Consider the following 12,892-nt stretch of genomic DNA (forward strand, 5'->3'; position numbering starts at 1 on the left):
GTATGGGACCGGTGCCCACTTAGCATCGTGATGCACTTGGGGAGCTACGATAGGTAGCGAAATCCGCTTGCGAAAACCAGCTATAACGTAGCTAGGGGAATCATCGTGCTAGTCACACGATACCTTCATTCTGGTTGGATGATCGTCCACCTCTGCTTCGGCATGTGGGCGTGAGGTCAGCAGCCGCCTGGTCGGTCTGGGCCCTTCACGGGCTGTAGCGCCACTGATTATTATTATTATTATTATTATTATTATTATTATTATTATTATTATTATTATTATTATTATTATATTTATTTATTTATTTTGGCGAAGTTAAGACCATCAAGCATTCTCTTCCACTCAGCCAGAAACAAAAAAAGCTGATACAATTTGCACTGAAACAAGTTAATAATTACAGATTAATATTTAAAGAACATTCAAAGACTGAAATAGTTATACAAGCACAAGTTGAGTAAAATAATGCAAACAAACTAAATAATAATTGCAAAATAATGTGATACTAAGGAAATGAAGTTTCCAAATTCTATATTAAATTTTGTTAAATATAGACAACTAGAAAGGTATGGTCGCGTTAGAAGAATGTCAGAACTGAGATTGCCTACAATACCAGATGTCTTTGGAGCAGATATAAACAACGGAACGAAACGCAGGAGAGCGCGGTTCACACGATACTAAATGTCTGTGTATGAATTAAGTGACCGACTACGTTCATATAACGAAAAATGAAAATTAAAGTAATGTGTCTTTGAACATACGTTCTTGCATCAGTCACTAGTTGTACTGTTGTCTGCTCATACACCGCACAGATGCTAGACGCAATAGAACTGTAGTAGTGGACGCTTCTCTGAATACCGTCTGTAACCAGGATATGCACGCGCTAGTGTGTACAACGCTCTCAGCTAAGTAATGACTCGCCAACCAATAGGAACGCAGCGATAACACAAGATGCATCGAGACCCTTGTTATGGTCTGCTCCAAAGACATCTGATATAGAGTGTTGGAAAGTGTTAGACTGTATTTCCCCTAGAAGAAAGGAGAAAAGTTCGGCCGAAGACCATATGGATAGAAGATGTTAGGAAAATGGATTAGAAGAGAGTGGGAAGACAGAGAGAAGTGGAGAAGAAATATTAAAATGACTCAGCTGTGGACACAAAGATGTTTATACATTGTATATATGTGTGTGTGTGTGTGCGCGCGTGCGCATATACATATACAATGATCCTTAGAAGTACTCTTATCCTTTTAATGTACAGAAATTTAATCCAAACAAATGTAACCTTTCGTTCTTAAAAGGCATCTATACTAATAATAAATCTGCAGCCAAAATTTTTCTGGTAATTTTAGATTTTCCAAAAATAATTGGTGTTAACATTACCAACTTGAAACAGAAAATCGCTTTTTTGAAATTTTTGTTTGTATGCCTGTCTGTCCATCTATCTGTCTGTCTGTCTGGATGTTTGTTACCTTTTCACGCGATAATGGTTGAACCGATTTATATAAAAATTGAAATATAAATTAAGTTCGTTGTAACTTAGATTTTAGGCTATATAGCATTCAAAATACTTTATTTAAAAGGGAGGTCTTAAGGGGGCTTCAATTAAATAAATCGAAATATCCCCCTTATTATTAATTTTTGTGAAAAATGTGGCATAACAAAAGTTTCTTTAAAAATTATTTCCGATACGTTTCATTCCAAGCAAAATTTTGATGAGACCAAATTGCACCAAAAACGGAGCCTGCTTCTGTTGGTGGTGGATTTAAATAAATAAATAAGTAGCGCCAAGAGTCGAAACGTAGATACTGTAACTTCTTGAGAGGTGAGCGTATTTTGGACATTCCTGGAATATGATATATTATTTTATTACGTGCCTGGTACCAAGGCACTACTGTACGTCTTGACCTACACATACAAGACTAGCGAGGATGAATCGACCTGAGGGAGGAACACAACTGTGCCATCTGTCATAATATACTCTGCCCTATCATTTTTCAGGCTGTCGCCCCCTCGGGACTATCAACTCTCATTTAGGCGGGCAACTGAAATCTCGGAAAGAAGCTAAAAGAAACTGAGAGAGCGACAGATTCCTATAATCCAATCTCTAGCGCCGTCAATTCACGAAATGAGAGTTTCACTTGAGACGAACAGGGCTTTCTCAGTACACCATTCTAGGAGCTTAGTTATATTTTTCCGTCACTGGTTTTTCTAAATATGTAATTACAGAATTCTTTTGCAGACATTTTTTGTACATTTTGTAAAAGTATGCATATTTAATTTTTTCCACATTCCACTTCTTCTTCCGGAAGACGTCAGAAGGTGTTGATCGCAGTTTCGCATGTATTACATTCATCCATGTTCGGGCTATGTCGAACTACCTCGATCAGTTGAATGTCGCGCATTATTCGGGGAAATTTTATACTTCATTGTAAGAATTAGAGCACTTACTTGTCCGCTAAACATTCGCTCATGTAATAAAACATAACGTTATACATTATATGCATTATTTAGAAATATATGCTACTAGTGGCTTTTGCAGCAAATGCTGCAAACTAGACGTTAAAATAATTTTTTTTTTCAGATTTATTTTCATTGAAAAATACCAGACATTTTGAAAGTTATTTGCTTCCGTAATAATGAAACATACTCCCTCTGAATGGTTCTTTTTATGCCAAATACTTTTTTCTTGCACCTATTCACCTTCAGTTTTTGAGTTTCAACGCTAAAACGCAAGTAAAAATGTCAGGACGATCAGAGGGTTTTTCATATGGGAGTAAAGCAATAGCTATTTCAGGTCATTATGGATTCTAAATGAAAGTTAAAAAAAAGTCAGGTTTGCTATGCTTTCGAACAATAGACATAGCATCTTGGTATAGCTGCTGCATGTAGAGCTTGAAATGTAGAGGGTAAAATCATATTATTCTCCTAAGAAATCTTGCTGAAATGATTGAGAGACTATAACATTTTGTAGGCCTCTTATTTTATCAGTAAGTAATACCGTCTTTCCTTAGGAACTGTAATTTTTGCGCTCTCTCGAGCCAATACTGGAGAGAATGACGCATATACTGTAAGTATCTACAACACCGTCATTAAGTATATGAAAGAGACCAAAATCCACTTGATTAATAACTAGACTTCGTGGAATTGCCACAAGAATCGCAAGGTTTACTGTGCACGCGGTATAGACTGTATGAGAAAGGGGCGTGCAAAGGATTGAGTATGCCTCTGATGTAAACACTGAGCAGTATACTGCGGTTACAATAAAACCTGTATCATGCTTCAAGAATTATAATGAATTATCATTGAAGTAGGAAGTGTAAAAACATGTAAATACACAATTATTTTGTAGTGAGATATATTAACTCTTAAAATTGAATGTAAGATACATCATCCTTGAATATGTGCATTGCAGTGAAGAGTTACGTACATTTTGAGCGACTGCAAAGTAATCTCCTCCGATGGTCACTTAAACAGTTTTTATTTTGCAGAAATGTACGTTCAACATCACACGATGTAATAGGTGCATATTTGAAGAACGGAAAGTCACTATTTTTAGTACACCAACTTCAGATGTCTTGTCATGACCTAATGGTACATCATTTATAATTCGAAGTTGTGAATAGGCAGAATTTTTAGTAATAATGTTTCTCAACTTACATTTCACTTTTTCTAAAATTAGTGAATTGTTATTTTGGATAACGGTTTGTGATACTTTATCCACTATATTAAGGGCTTCTGAGAGTTGTAATTTAGATGATTCTAACAGGAGGATGCTTTTGGGCACGATTTTAAAATTAGAATCAATGAACAGTATATCTTCCAATAGCTGTTCAGAAGGCAATGATTTTACAGCTGCAACAGCGGAATTGTCTGTCCTATCCAATGCATCAATTACCTCCATTATTTTGCCGTAATGTTCTGCATAATAATTAACCGCATCCAACCACGTTCCCCAACGGGTCAAGACTGGCTGCGGGGGTAAAGGTATTCCAGGGGCAATTATTTGGAACAGAAACACTCTCATTGTAGTATGTTTGATTAAATTCTTGTCTGCACTGAACAAATGTTAAGCTTTGACTATTCCAACCACAGTAATTAAAAAACAAGTGCTTACATAGGTATACATTAGCTGTAGCTGCTCTATCTATTTGGACCGGTCACATCTCTTAACATGAACTGCTTATACTACGAGACCGGGCGGTCGCTCACCTCCTCTATACTACCGTACATCGGCAACCTGATTGCATGCTGCGTGTGGCAATACAACGAAGACTATTAATAACTATAAAATATTTGATTTTTACTCGTAATAACGATATTATTATCTTAGGCAAATTTTGTAGTTTTATATATTAACATCATGGCATTAACTGTAATAATATTTCATTTCTAATGGTAATAATCTCATCAAACCATCTCAAGTTTTGTAGATTTTAATATATAATACACAGCTGTACTAAAAAAGTTACACACCGCAGAATCAGACCTGTAAATTATTTTTAATAAATCTTAAGTTTTTAATAACCAATTGAATTTGAACTCTAAATATGTCAGCAGTCCTGCAGGTCATGGCCTTCGTGTAATAGCCTGTTGACTATTGGAGTGTGTGTTTTGTTTTATTCTGGAATGCAATTAGTTCTCAAAACTGACGGAAGATGGATTTTAGAAAATTATATAGGAAAACTAACGCTTCACTGAAATTTACTATTTTTCTGAAAATCCTTGGATGCCAAGCTTCAAAATGACAGGTCATTCATTAAAATGCGTTCAGTCGTTTTCCCGTAATTTCCATTACCAGTTCAAATTATATATATATATATATATATATATATATATATATATATATATATATATATAGCTTTAATAATACCGCATCTTTTGAGCGGCAATGGTGACTTATTCTCGAAAACGATTTCTTTACATTACTGTATTAATGACACATTTGGCTTTACTTGAAACCCTGTTCATTCGTGAGGTTTCCATCATCAGGTTGTTTACTCAAAAATTCCTTTGTAACATCCTTGTGTTGAAATGAACTTGCTTTACATAACGACATTCAAAGTTTCCGCAGCGTTTTTTAAGTGAAAGTTTACTGGCAGAATGTTTTTATGTTTTTCTAATTTTCAGGTCTCGTTCCCCAAGTCTTGACATATGCATACATATTTATAATGCGATCTTAAAAATAAAAAGCAGACCGAGTCACAGTAAGAGTTTGCAAGTATTATCATACCATTACTATAAGACTACATGTAGAGTGGCGTTATATAAGCTCCGGGCGCTTGTAAAGTGCTATCTGAAAGTTTTAACCTATCCCTCATGATGTTAGGGGGAAAAACTTTTCAGACAATATTTCATCACCGTATAGATGTTGTTAATTTACGTTTTACTCGTGCTAGATGAAGAGGCGCGAAATGTGCATTTAATAGCACTGAAATCGAGTTTGGAAGGGATATAAATTTTATGTGAGTTAGATGAGACACACATTTAAACTGTGCAAAGAAATGTTATTTTCTCTGTTTTATTTTTAAACTCTAAACAGTGCAACTAACATCACCCTAGGGACTAGGTCAATAGAACCCGAGGCAAAAGAGTGAAACGTTGAACGATATCCTATTGTTCATTGAAGTATATCGAAAGTACTGCAAATTAGATCACTACTTCAACAACTAAATACAGCAGGTAAAGAAGTAGCATTTTAATGGATTCCATCATACGTTGGAATTGGAGGACATGAGGGGCTTGACTTCCTGGCTAAGAAGGATACACAGATAAAAGTCTGAAGATTACGCCACTATCTTTCAATTCAGCGAAAAATTATAATTGAACCGATAATTTTTTTAAAATCACATGTCCACTTTTGTCAATTTTACAGGAGAAGCAAAAAACGTAGAAGCCTTAGACTACTCATTGCAGGGGATGCAATGACCATGAAACGTTACCCCATGTGCTAAGTTTCTGCCCTGAGGGCGAATCACTGCGAATTGACAGACATAACACAGTCCGCTCAATAATTGCTAACAGATTAAGGGAACATGGTGAATACGAAGTATATGAGAAGTTCAATGTCTTTCAACGGAAGGATCTACACGGCGTGCTGACATAATAATTGACCGAAATAAAAAAAACTGGTCTCATTCTCGACTCAACAGTAAGGTTTGAAATTAATGAAGATCAACCAAAGCAAGTATATGAAGAGAAGCGCGCTATTTACCTTCCATGCTGTGATGATCTCAGTCATAAATATTATATTCAAGATTGGAATGTCATTGGATTTATGTTTGGTGCGCGAGGAACAGTTCCTAAATTTACATTGGAGATCCTCAGGAAATTAAAGGTTCCTGAAACGACTCATCAGACAATTGCATCAACAATTTTAAAATCTTCATTGAACATCAGCAATCACCATCTCTATTTATCTTTGTAATATTCAGTGTATATTATTTATTTTCATTAAATTTTTATCGTTTTGATAGCTACCACATCTTGTCACAGAATATTATTTTTTTTTTAATTTTATTATGTATTTTTCTAACATTAATTTACATCTTCTTTTTTGTTAATTTGAATTGATTTGGATGCCGATATTTTAAATCAAAGATTTGGATGGCTATCATTTCGATATACTACTACTGTTTTGTGGTACGCGATTATTATAAATATGGTTTTGTGCGGTTCTAAGCGTTCGAGTCAAGTGCATACGTCCCTTGTAAGTTAGTATGCTTCATACTCAATTCGTAGTTCTGATGCAAATTATTCATACTTAACTTCTGTTTCTGACCTGGAGATAATATCTCTCACTTTGGCCTGGAATCATACTCGTATCGCTATATTCGTTACCAGAAATTCTGCCTTGGAAAACGTTAACTACATTTAGAAAATATTGCATGTTTTAATATACTTAGTATTTGTAAACATGGATTAAATGGATTACAAATTGTAACTGCGCTTCTGTTAGGTTTTATGAGTTTTATTGCATCATTTGTAATATTTCAACTCAAAACTGCGAAATAAAACAGTAGGTTAGGCCTATTGGTTACATGCAATCATAATTTTTTGGTGGACTGAAAGCGCAGCGACCTCCATAATAATTGGAAATAAACATTCAGCACATTTAAATACTATTATGGACTTAATGTAGTTGCGTAAATGTTGATTATAACTGAACTCCATATCCCACTTCTGCCACCGAATGGGGAGGGAGAATTTTAATGGCCGTGTGTAGTACTGGGACTGTGTTTTGGCATTCTTGTAACACCTGGGTTCCGCGCTATGGTTTCGGGCGGGGGTGAACATGTTTACAGGATTACAGAGTGGATTAACTCATCGGCAAGCTGCCACTGTAGTTCACTCGGTTTTGTTCAAGCGGGCTCTGGGCAAGGAATTATAAACTAACAGCATTAATTTCGTAATGAAATCATACCATTAATCCTGGTTTTCATGTGCGTATCCTTCAAAGTCAAATTTATATTACAATTCCAATAATTCGTTTCTCGTAGTAGAGGCATTGACCTCCAGATATCAGATAAAAATTGAAATATGTTTTGATTATCATTTAAATTTAGGTCGAAATCATATTTCGATATTAATATGTAGCTTCTAACTTTGTCTTATATCTCTTGGTTAGCGAAGATTAATTGTATGTGACAACTATGTAAATAATAATAATAATAATAATAATAATAATAATAATAATAATAGTACTTACTTACTTACTTACTTATTGGCATTTAAGGAACCCGGAGGTTCATTGCCGCCCTCACATAAGCCCGCCATTGATCCCTATCCTGAGCAAGATTAATCCAGTCTCTACCATCATATCCCACCTCCCTCAAATCCATTTTAATATTATCTTCCCATCTACTTCTCGGCCTCCCCAAAGGTCTTTTTCCCGCCGGCCTCCCAACTAACACTCTACATGCATTTCTGGATTTGCCCATACGTGCTACATGCCCTGCCCATCTCAAGCGTCTGGATTTAATGTTCCTAATTATGTCAGGTGAAGAATACAATGCGTGCAGCTCTGCGTTGTGTTATTTTCTCCATTCTCCTGTAACTTCATCCCTCTTAGCCCCAAATATTTTCCTAATAACCTTATTCTCAAACACCCTTAATCTCTGTTCCTCTCTGGAAGTGAGAGTCCAAGCTTCACAACCATATAGAACAACCTGTAATATAACTGTTTTATAAATTCTAACTTTTAGATTTTTTGACAGCAGACTAGATGACAAATAATAATAATAGTAATAATAATAATGATAATAATAATGATAATGTTGATAATAATGATGATGATAAAATAGTAATGGTAATAACAATGATAATACCTCAAAACTGAGTTTCCTAGAATCAAAACTGCACTTTCTCCAAATTATGAACTGTGGGATCAAAATATGTTTCAGTTCAGAATTTAGCACTAAAAGTGATAAACTGCTCGTTTGTAATCAAATTGCACTTCATCTGCCTTAAATCTAATAGCAAAATCACCTTTTGGAGTCTAAAGGCTAGTCCACAATAAACCGAGAATGGAAACGACAACGACGAGTACGGCAATATTGTTAAAATAAACGTATTTAAATGTGAGCATTCAGAATTAACTATTATGAATGCTCTCATTTAAATACATTTATTTTAACATTATTTCCGCTCTCGTTCTCGTTGTCGTTTCCGTTCCCGGTTTATTGTGAACCAGCCTTAACTGTACTAGTTTCCAGTTTTTCGTCTTTCCTGGAAAAAATAAGATCTTTGGATAAAAATTAGTTTGATTGTGGGCAACTCAACAAATAATATTTATAGTAATAATATTAATGATAATGATAATAATAATAATAATAATAATAATAATAATAATCAACATAGGCCTGAAGATTATTATTACTGTGAAAACATTTTGTTATTGCGATTATTAATGGGGAAAAATTGTAATAATACTAGTAATTCTTACGAAACAAAAGTTTTGATATTTGAAGGACCAAAACCTGTAAAAAGTAAAATACTAATAGAAAGCGGAAAGATGAAGAATTGAAGATATTAATTATGGCTCATATATCTGCTTTCAATTAAGTGGAACTAAAAGGTTAAATATGGATACAAATTAAACAGTTCAAAATCCTACATGACATAAAGAAACAAACATTTATTCAAAATTAATTAATTCATTAATAGTGTTCTGCCCAAGGGGAGGTCTTTTACTGCAAACCCAACTCTTCTTCTGCCCCGAACTCTTCTCCCTTTTACCGTCCCTTCCAGTGCATCCTTCGGTAGGCAGTTTCTTCTCAGCCACTGACCCAGCCAATTCCTTTTTCTCTTCTCGATCAGTTTGAGCATCATTCTTTCTTTGCTCACTCTTTCCAACACAGATTCATTTCTTATTTTGTCTGTTAATTTCACACGATCCATTCTTCTCCAGATCCACATTTGAAATGATTCTAGTCGCTTCTCTTCACTTCGTCGTAATGTCCATATTTCTGCCCCATACAATGCCACACTCCACATAATGCACTCTAATAGTCTCTTCCTTAGTACTTTTTCCAGAGGTTCTCGCACAAGATCCTGCTTTGTCTATTAAAATCTTCTTTTGCCATAGCTATCCTCCTTTTGACTTCCTGGCAGCAGTTCATGTTACTGCTTATAGTACATCCGAAGTATTTGAAGCTTTCCTTTGGCTCATTTAAAATTCGCAAGTTTACCTTGTTTATTTTTCTTCCTGTGACAATGGTCTTTATCTTATTTACATTTATCTTCATCCCATACTGCTCACAGCTGTCATTTAGCTCCAGTAGCATATCCTTTAGTATCATCTCTTCCTCTGCTAGCGCCATATCATGATCAAATCTTGTGCACTTTATTCTTCCTCCTACTACCCTCCTCCCATGTTCTGAAAACAGTTCTTCACTATATCCTCCAAGTAGATGTTGACCTGGGTAGAAACTTCAAAAGTACGAGTAATACGATACTTAATTTGGTGAATGCCATCAAGTATTTAAGCCTAAACCCTTTTATTCTGAATACCTCATTTAATTTTCAAATAACCAGCGCAATTGTAAAAATTTTACAACTAATTTCTTGTGTGAACATTTGCACAAGAATGATAAGACGTGTTACTACTGATTCTTCAAGAAAGGATAACTCTGACTACCTAACCTTCTTTTAGCTTTTCTGATGATTCTTTTGTGCTAGAGTCTGTAGCAACTTAGGTGTAAAGTACAATTTAGAAATAATTCTGTTAATATAAATTAATAAAATTTATCTGAGGAAGTAGTTTTTGTTACAAAGTACATAGTTCCACTTTTAAATAATTTATTTAACGATGTTATATCAACTACGCGATTATTTAGGTTGAATCGAGTTAGTATTAGGCAGGTTTTAGCGAGATTAATTGAAGGATTAGTCATGTGAATATCTGGAATTCGCTTTACAGTTATAGAGAATCTCGGAAAAATGCCAACAAAGTATCATTCCAGTCGAGATTCGAAACCTAAGCCCGTGACGTCGCTGGAAGCATGAGTTCCTAATCCACGTCAGTGTTCCACCTCTCTTCAGTTTAGTAGACTGTAAATAATACAAAAGACTGAATCAAAAAGAACTTAGATTGTTGTTTCCTCAAATTTGGACTAAATGTAAATTGTATGTAGTTTATTTTGAATAAGAATTCAGTAATTTTTATTAAAATTATGTTCCATGTTGATTTTTCGCATTTTAATTTACATGTGTATGCCAAATATGAACAACATATTTGTATTATTTCATAAGTCATTATTACGAATTCAGTGGTGTTCTAATTCCGCAAGAACAATGTTGTAAATACCTAGCAGTGTATTTAAACTCCAAACTTTCTTGGGGAGAGCATGTTGATAATGTTACGGGTAAAGCATGGAGGGCACTTCACTTTATTATGAGAATCTTGAGAAAGGCTAGCCCCAAATCGAGGGAAATAGCATATCTAACGTTAGTGCTACCGTTAATGGAATACGGAACTACATGTTGGGATCCCTATAGAACATATCAGGTAAATTCCTTAGAAAGAATCCAGTATAGGGCAGCTAAATTTGTTAAAGGTAAAAGAGAAGATGGAAACGATACGATAAAAGAACTTAAATGGGAAACTTTGGAAAACAGACGTAGGAAAACTAGAATAACATCATTGTATAGAGCACATCTAGGTTAGAAAGCATGGGTATACATAACGGCTCGGTTAGAAAAGCCAACGTACTATGGTAGGAATGATCATGATTTTAAAATCAAATGTAGGAAACAGAAAACGGATGTAGGTAAATTCTCATTTTTAAATAGAACTATAAACGATTGAAATGACCTACCTGCAGCGGTCTTTGAGGGCTGTCCTTCCTTAAGGAGATTCAAGAATAATTAAAAAAGTTATGTATAAAGTGCAAATTAAAATTAAGGTGACATTTAACATTCAATTTTTTAAGGTGACATGTATTTATTTTGTCTGACGAGTTACTCCCTTGATTTGAATTGTAAATTATTTAAAAATTGCGTGTAAGAGGATCTTAGATTACAAATGTTTAGCTTAAATGTAGTTCTGTTTATAAGTATGCATAAGGGTGTAATTATTTCTCTTATTTGAACTGTTGTATCAGTGAAGCGAGGTGAGTCAGTGAAGTTATGGTTTTACATTGCAGTGAATAGTTCCGATCAATGATAATTTATAGCGTCAATGAAATGTGTTCTATAGTGTCAGTGAAATGCGTCATAGTGCCACTACAATGAGTGAGATGAGAGTAAAGTGAAAGACTATTGAAACTTATGTAGGGCCTATACATATGTAGGTTGTATTGTAAAATTACGTTATTTTATGTTTTATTATTAATTGTAATTATTGTGTGAAATTGTATTGTGTATTCTTATTGTATTGTGTATATAATTGTATTATGTATTGTACAATAATTGTATTATGTATTGTAATTTTATTGTTTATAGTTTATATTGTGTATACCACTGCAACCGGGTGCTTGCCCACTTGCAGTGTAAATAAATACATACATGCATGAAAAGTAATGGTACACAGACAGACAGACGGCATGGCCAGAATCACTTCTTCAATGCCAGTGATGCTGCACACTGATTTTCGTAAAAATCAGGAAACCGATACTTTTGTATAATCACAAGATATCCTCTTTATACGTGAAGGAAGTTAGGAAGTCATTAATTCTGACAGGTACCAACGTTTCCGCGTGAACAGAAAAGCAGAAACATTGTAAAATGATCTCGCTTTTAGTGTGACTGACGCGAAACATAACATTTACCGGTACGTTGTCTTATTTCTGGTGTGTTCTGCTTGAAAGAGTGGCCACGAATGCAGCGTATACTGTAATATTTCAAACATGCTTATTATTGATATTCTAAATTTAGAGCTCCAATGCGTAGAACGGTAAATCCTTCCTTCGCTGAGAGTAAATGTTTTTACGAAACTATCTTATGTATACAAAATAAAAATGACATAAAAACAACAAATCCGTTAAAACATTAAGCTAAAGCGTAAAAAGCTCCCAACGAAATGCAATAAACAGAATTTAATACTGTTAATCTAAAATAAATATGCGTTAGGGTTTTTTTTTTTTTTTTTTTTTTTTTTTTTTTTTTTTTTTTTGGAGGCTGTCTAAATCCCTGTAAATACATATGCACGCCAAGCCTCACACCACATTTTCACTTCTTTATGCAAGAATTTATCCCCAAAATCCCATTTTTCCCTTTCTGTGCTTAACAAAAACATATGTTTTTAAATTATGCATAGTTTCTTTTATGTATTTAAGCAAAGCCATTTTTACAAAAATAAACTATAACATGCAATAAAATGTACATTTTCTTATACGTTTTATACATTGCGCCCGGTTCCGGACAATTGGCCACAGAAAATTGGTAACTGGGACAATT

Source organism: Periplaneta americana, chromosome 3 (genome assembly GCF_040183065.1).
Source record: "Periplaneta americana isolate PAMFEO1 chromosome 3, P.americana_PAMFEO1_priV1, whole genome shotgun sequence".
Classification (NCBI taxonomy): Eukaryota; Metazoa; Arthropoda; class Insecta; order Blattodea; family Blattidae; genus Periplaneta; species Periplaneta americana.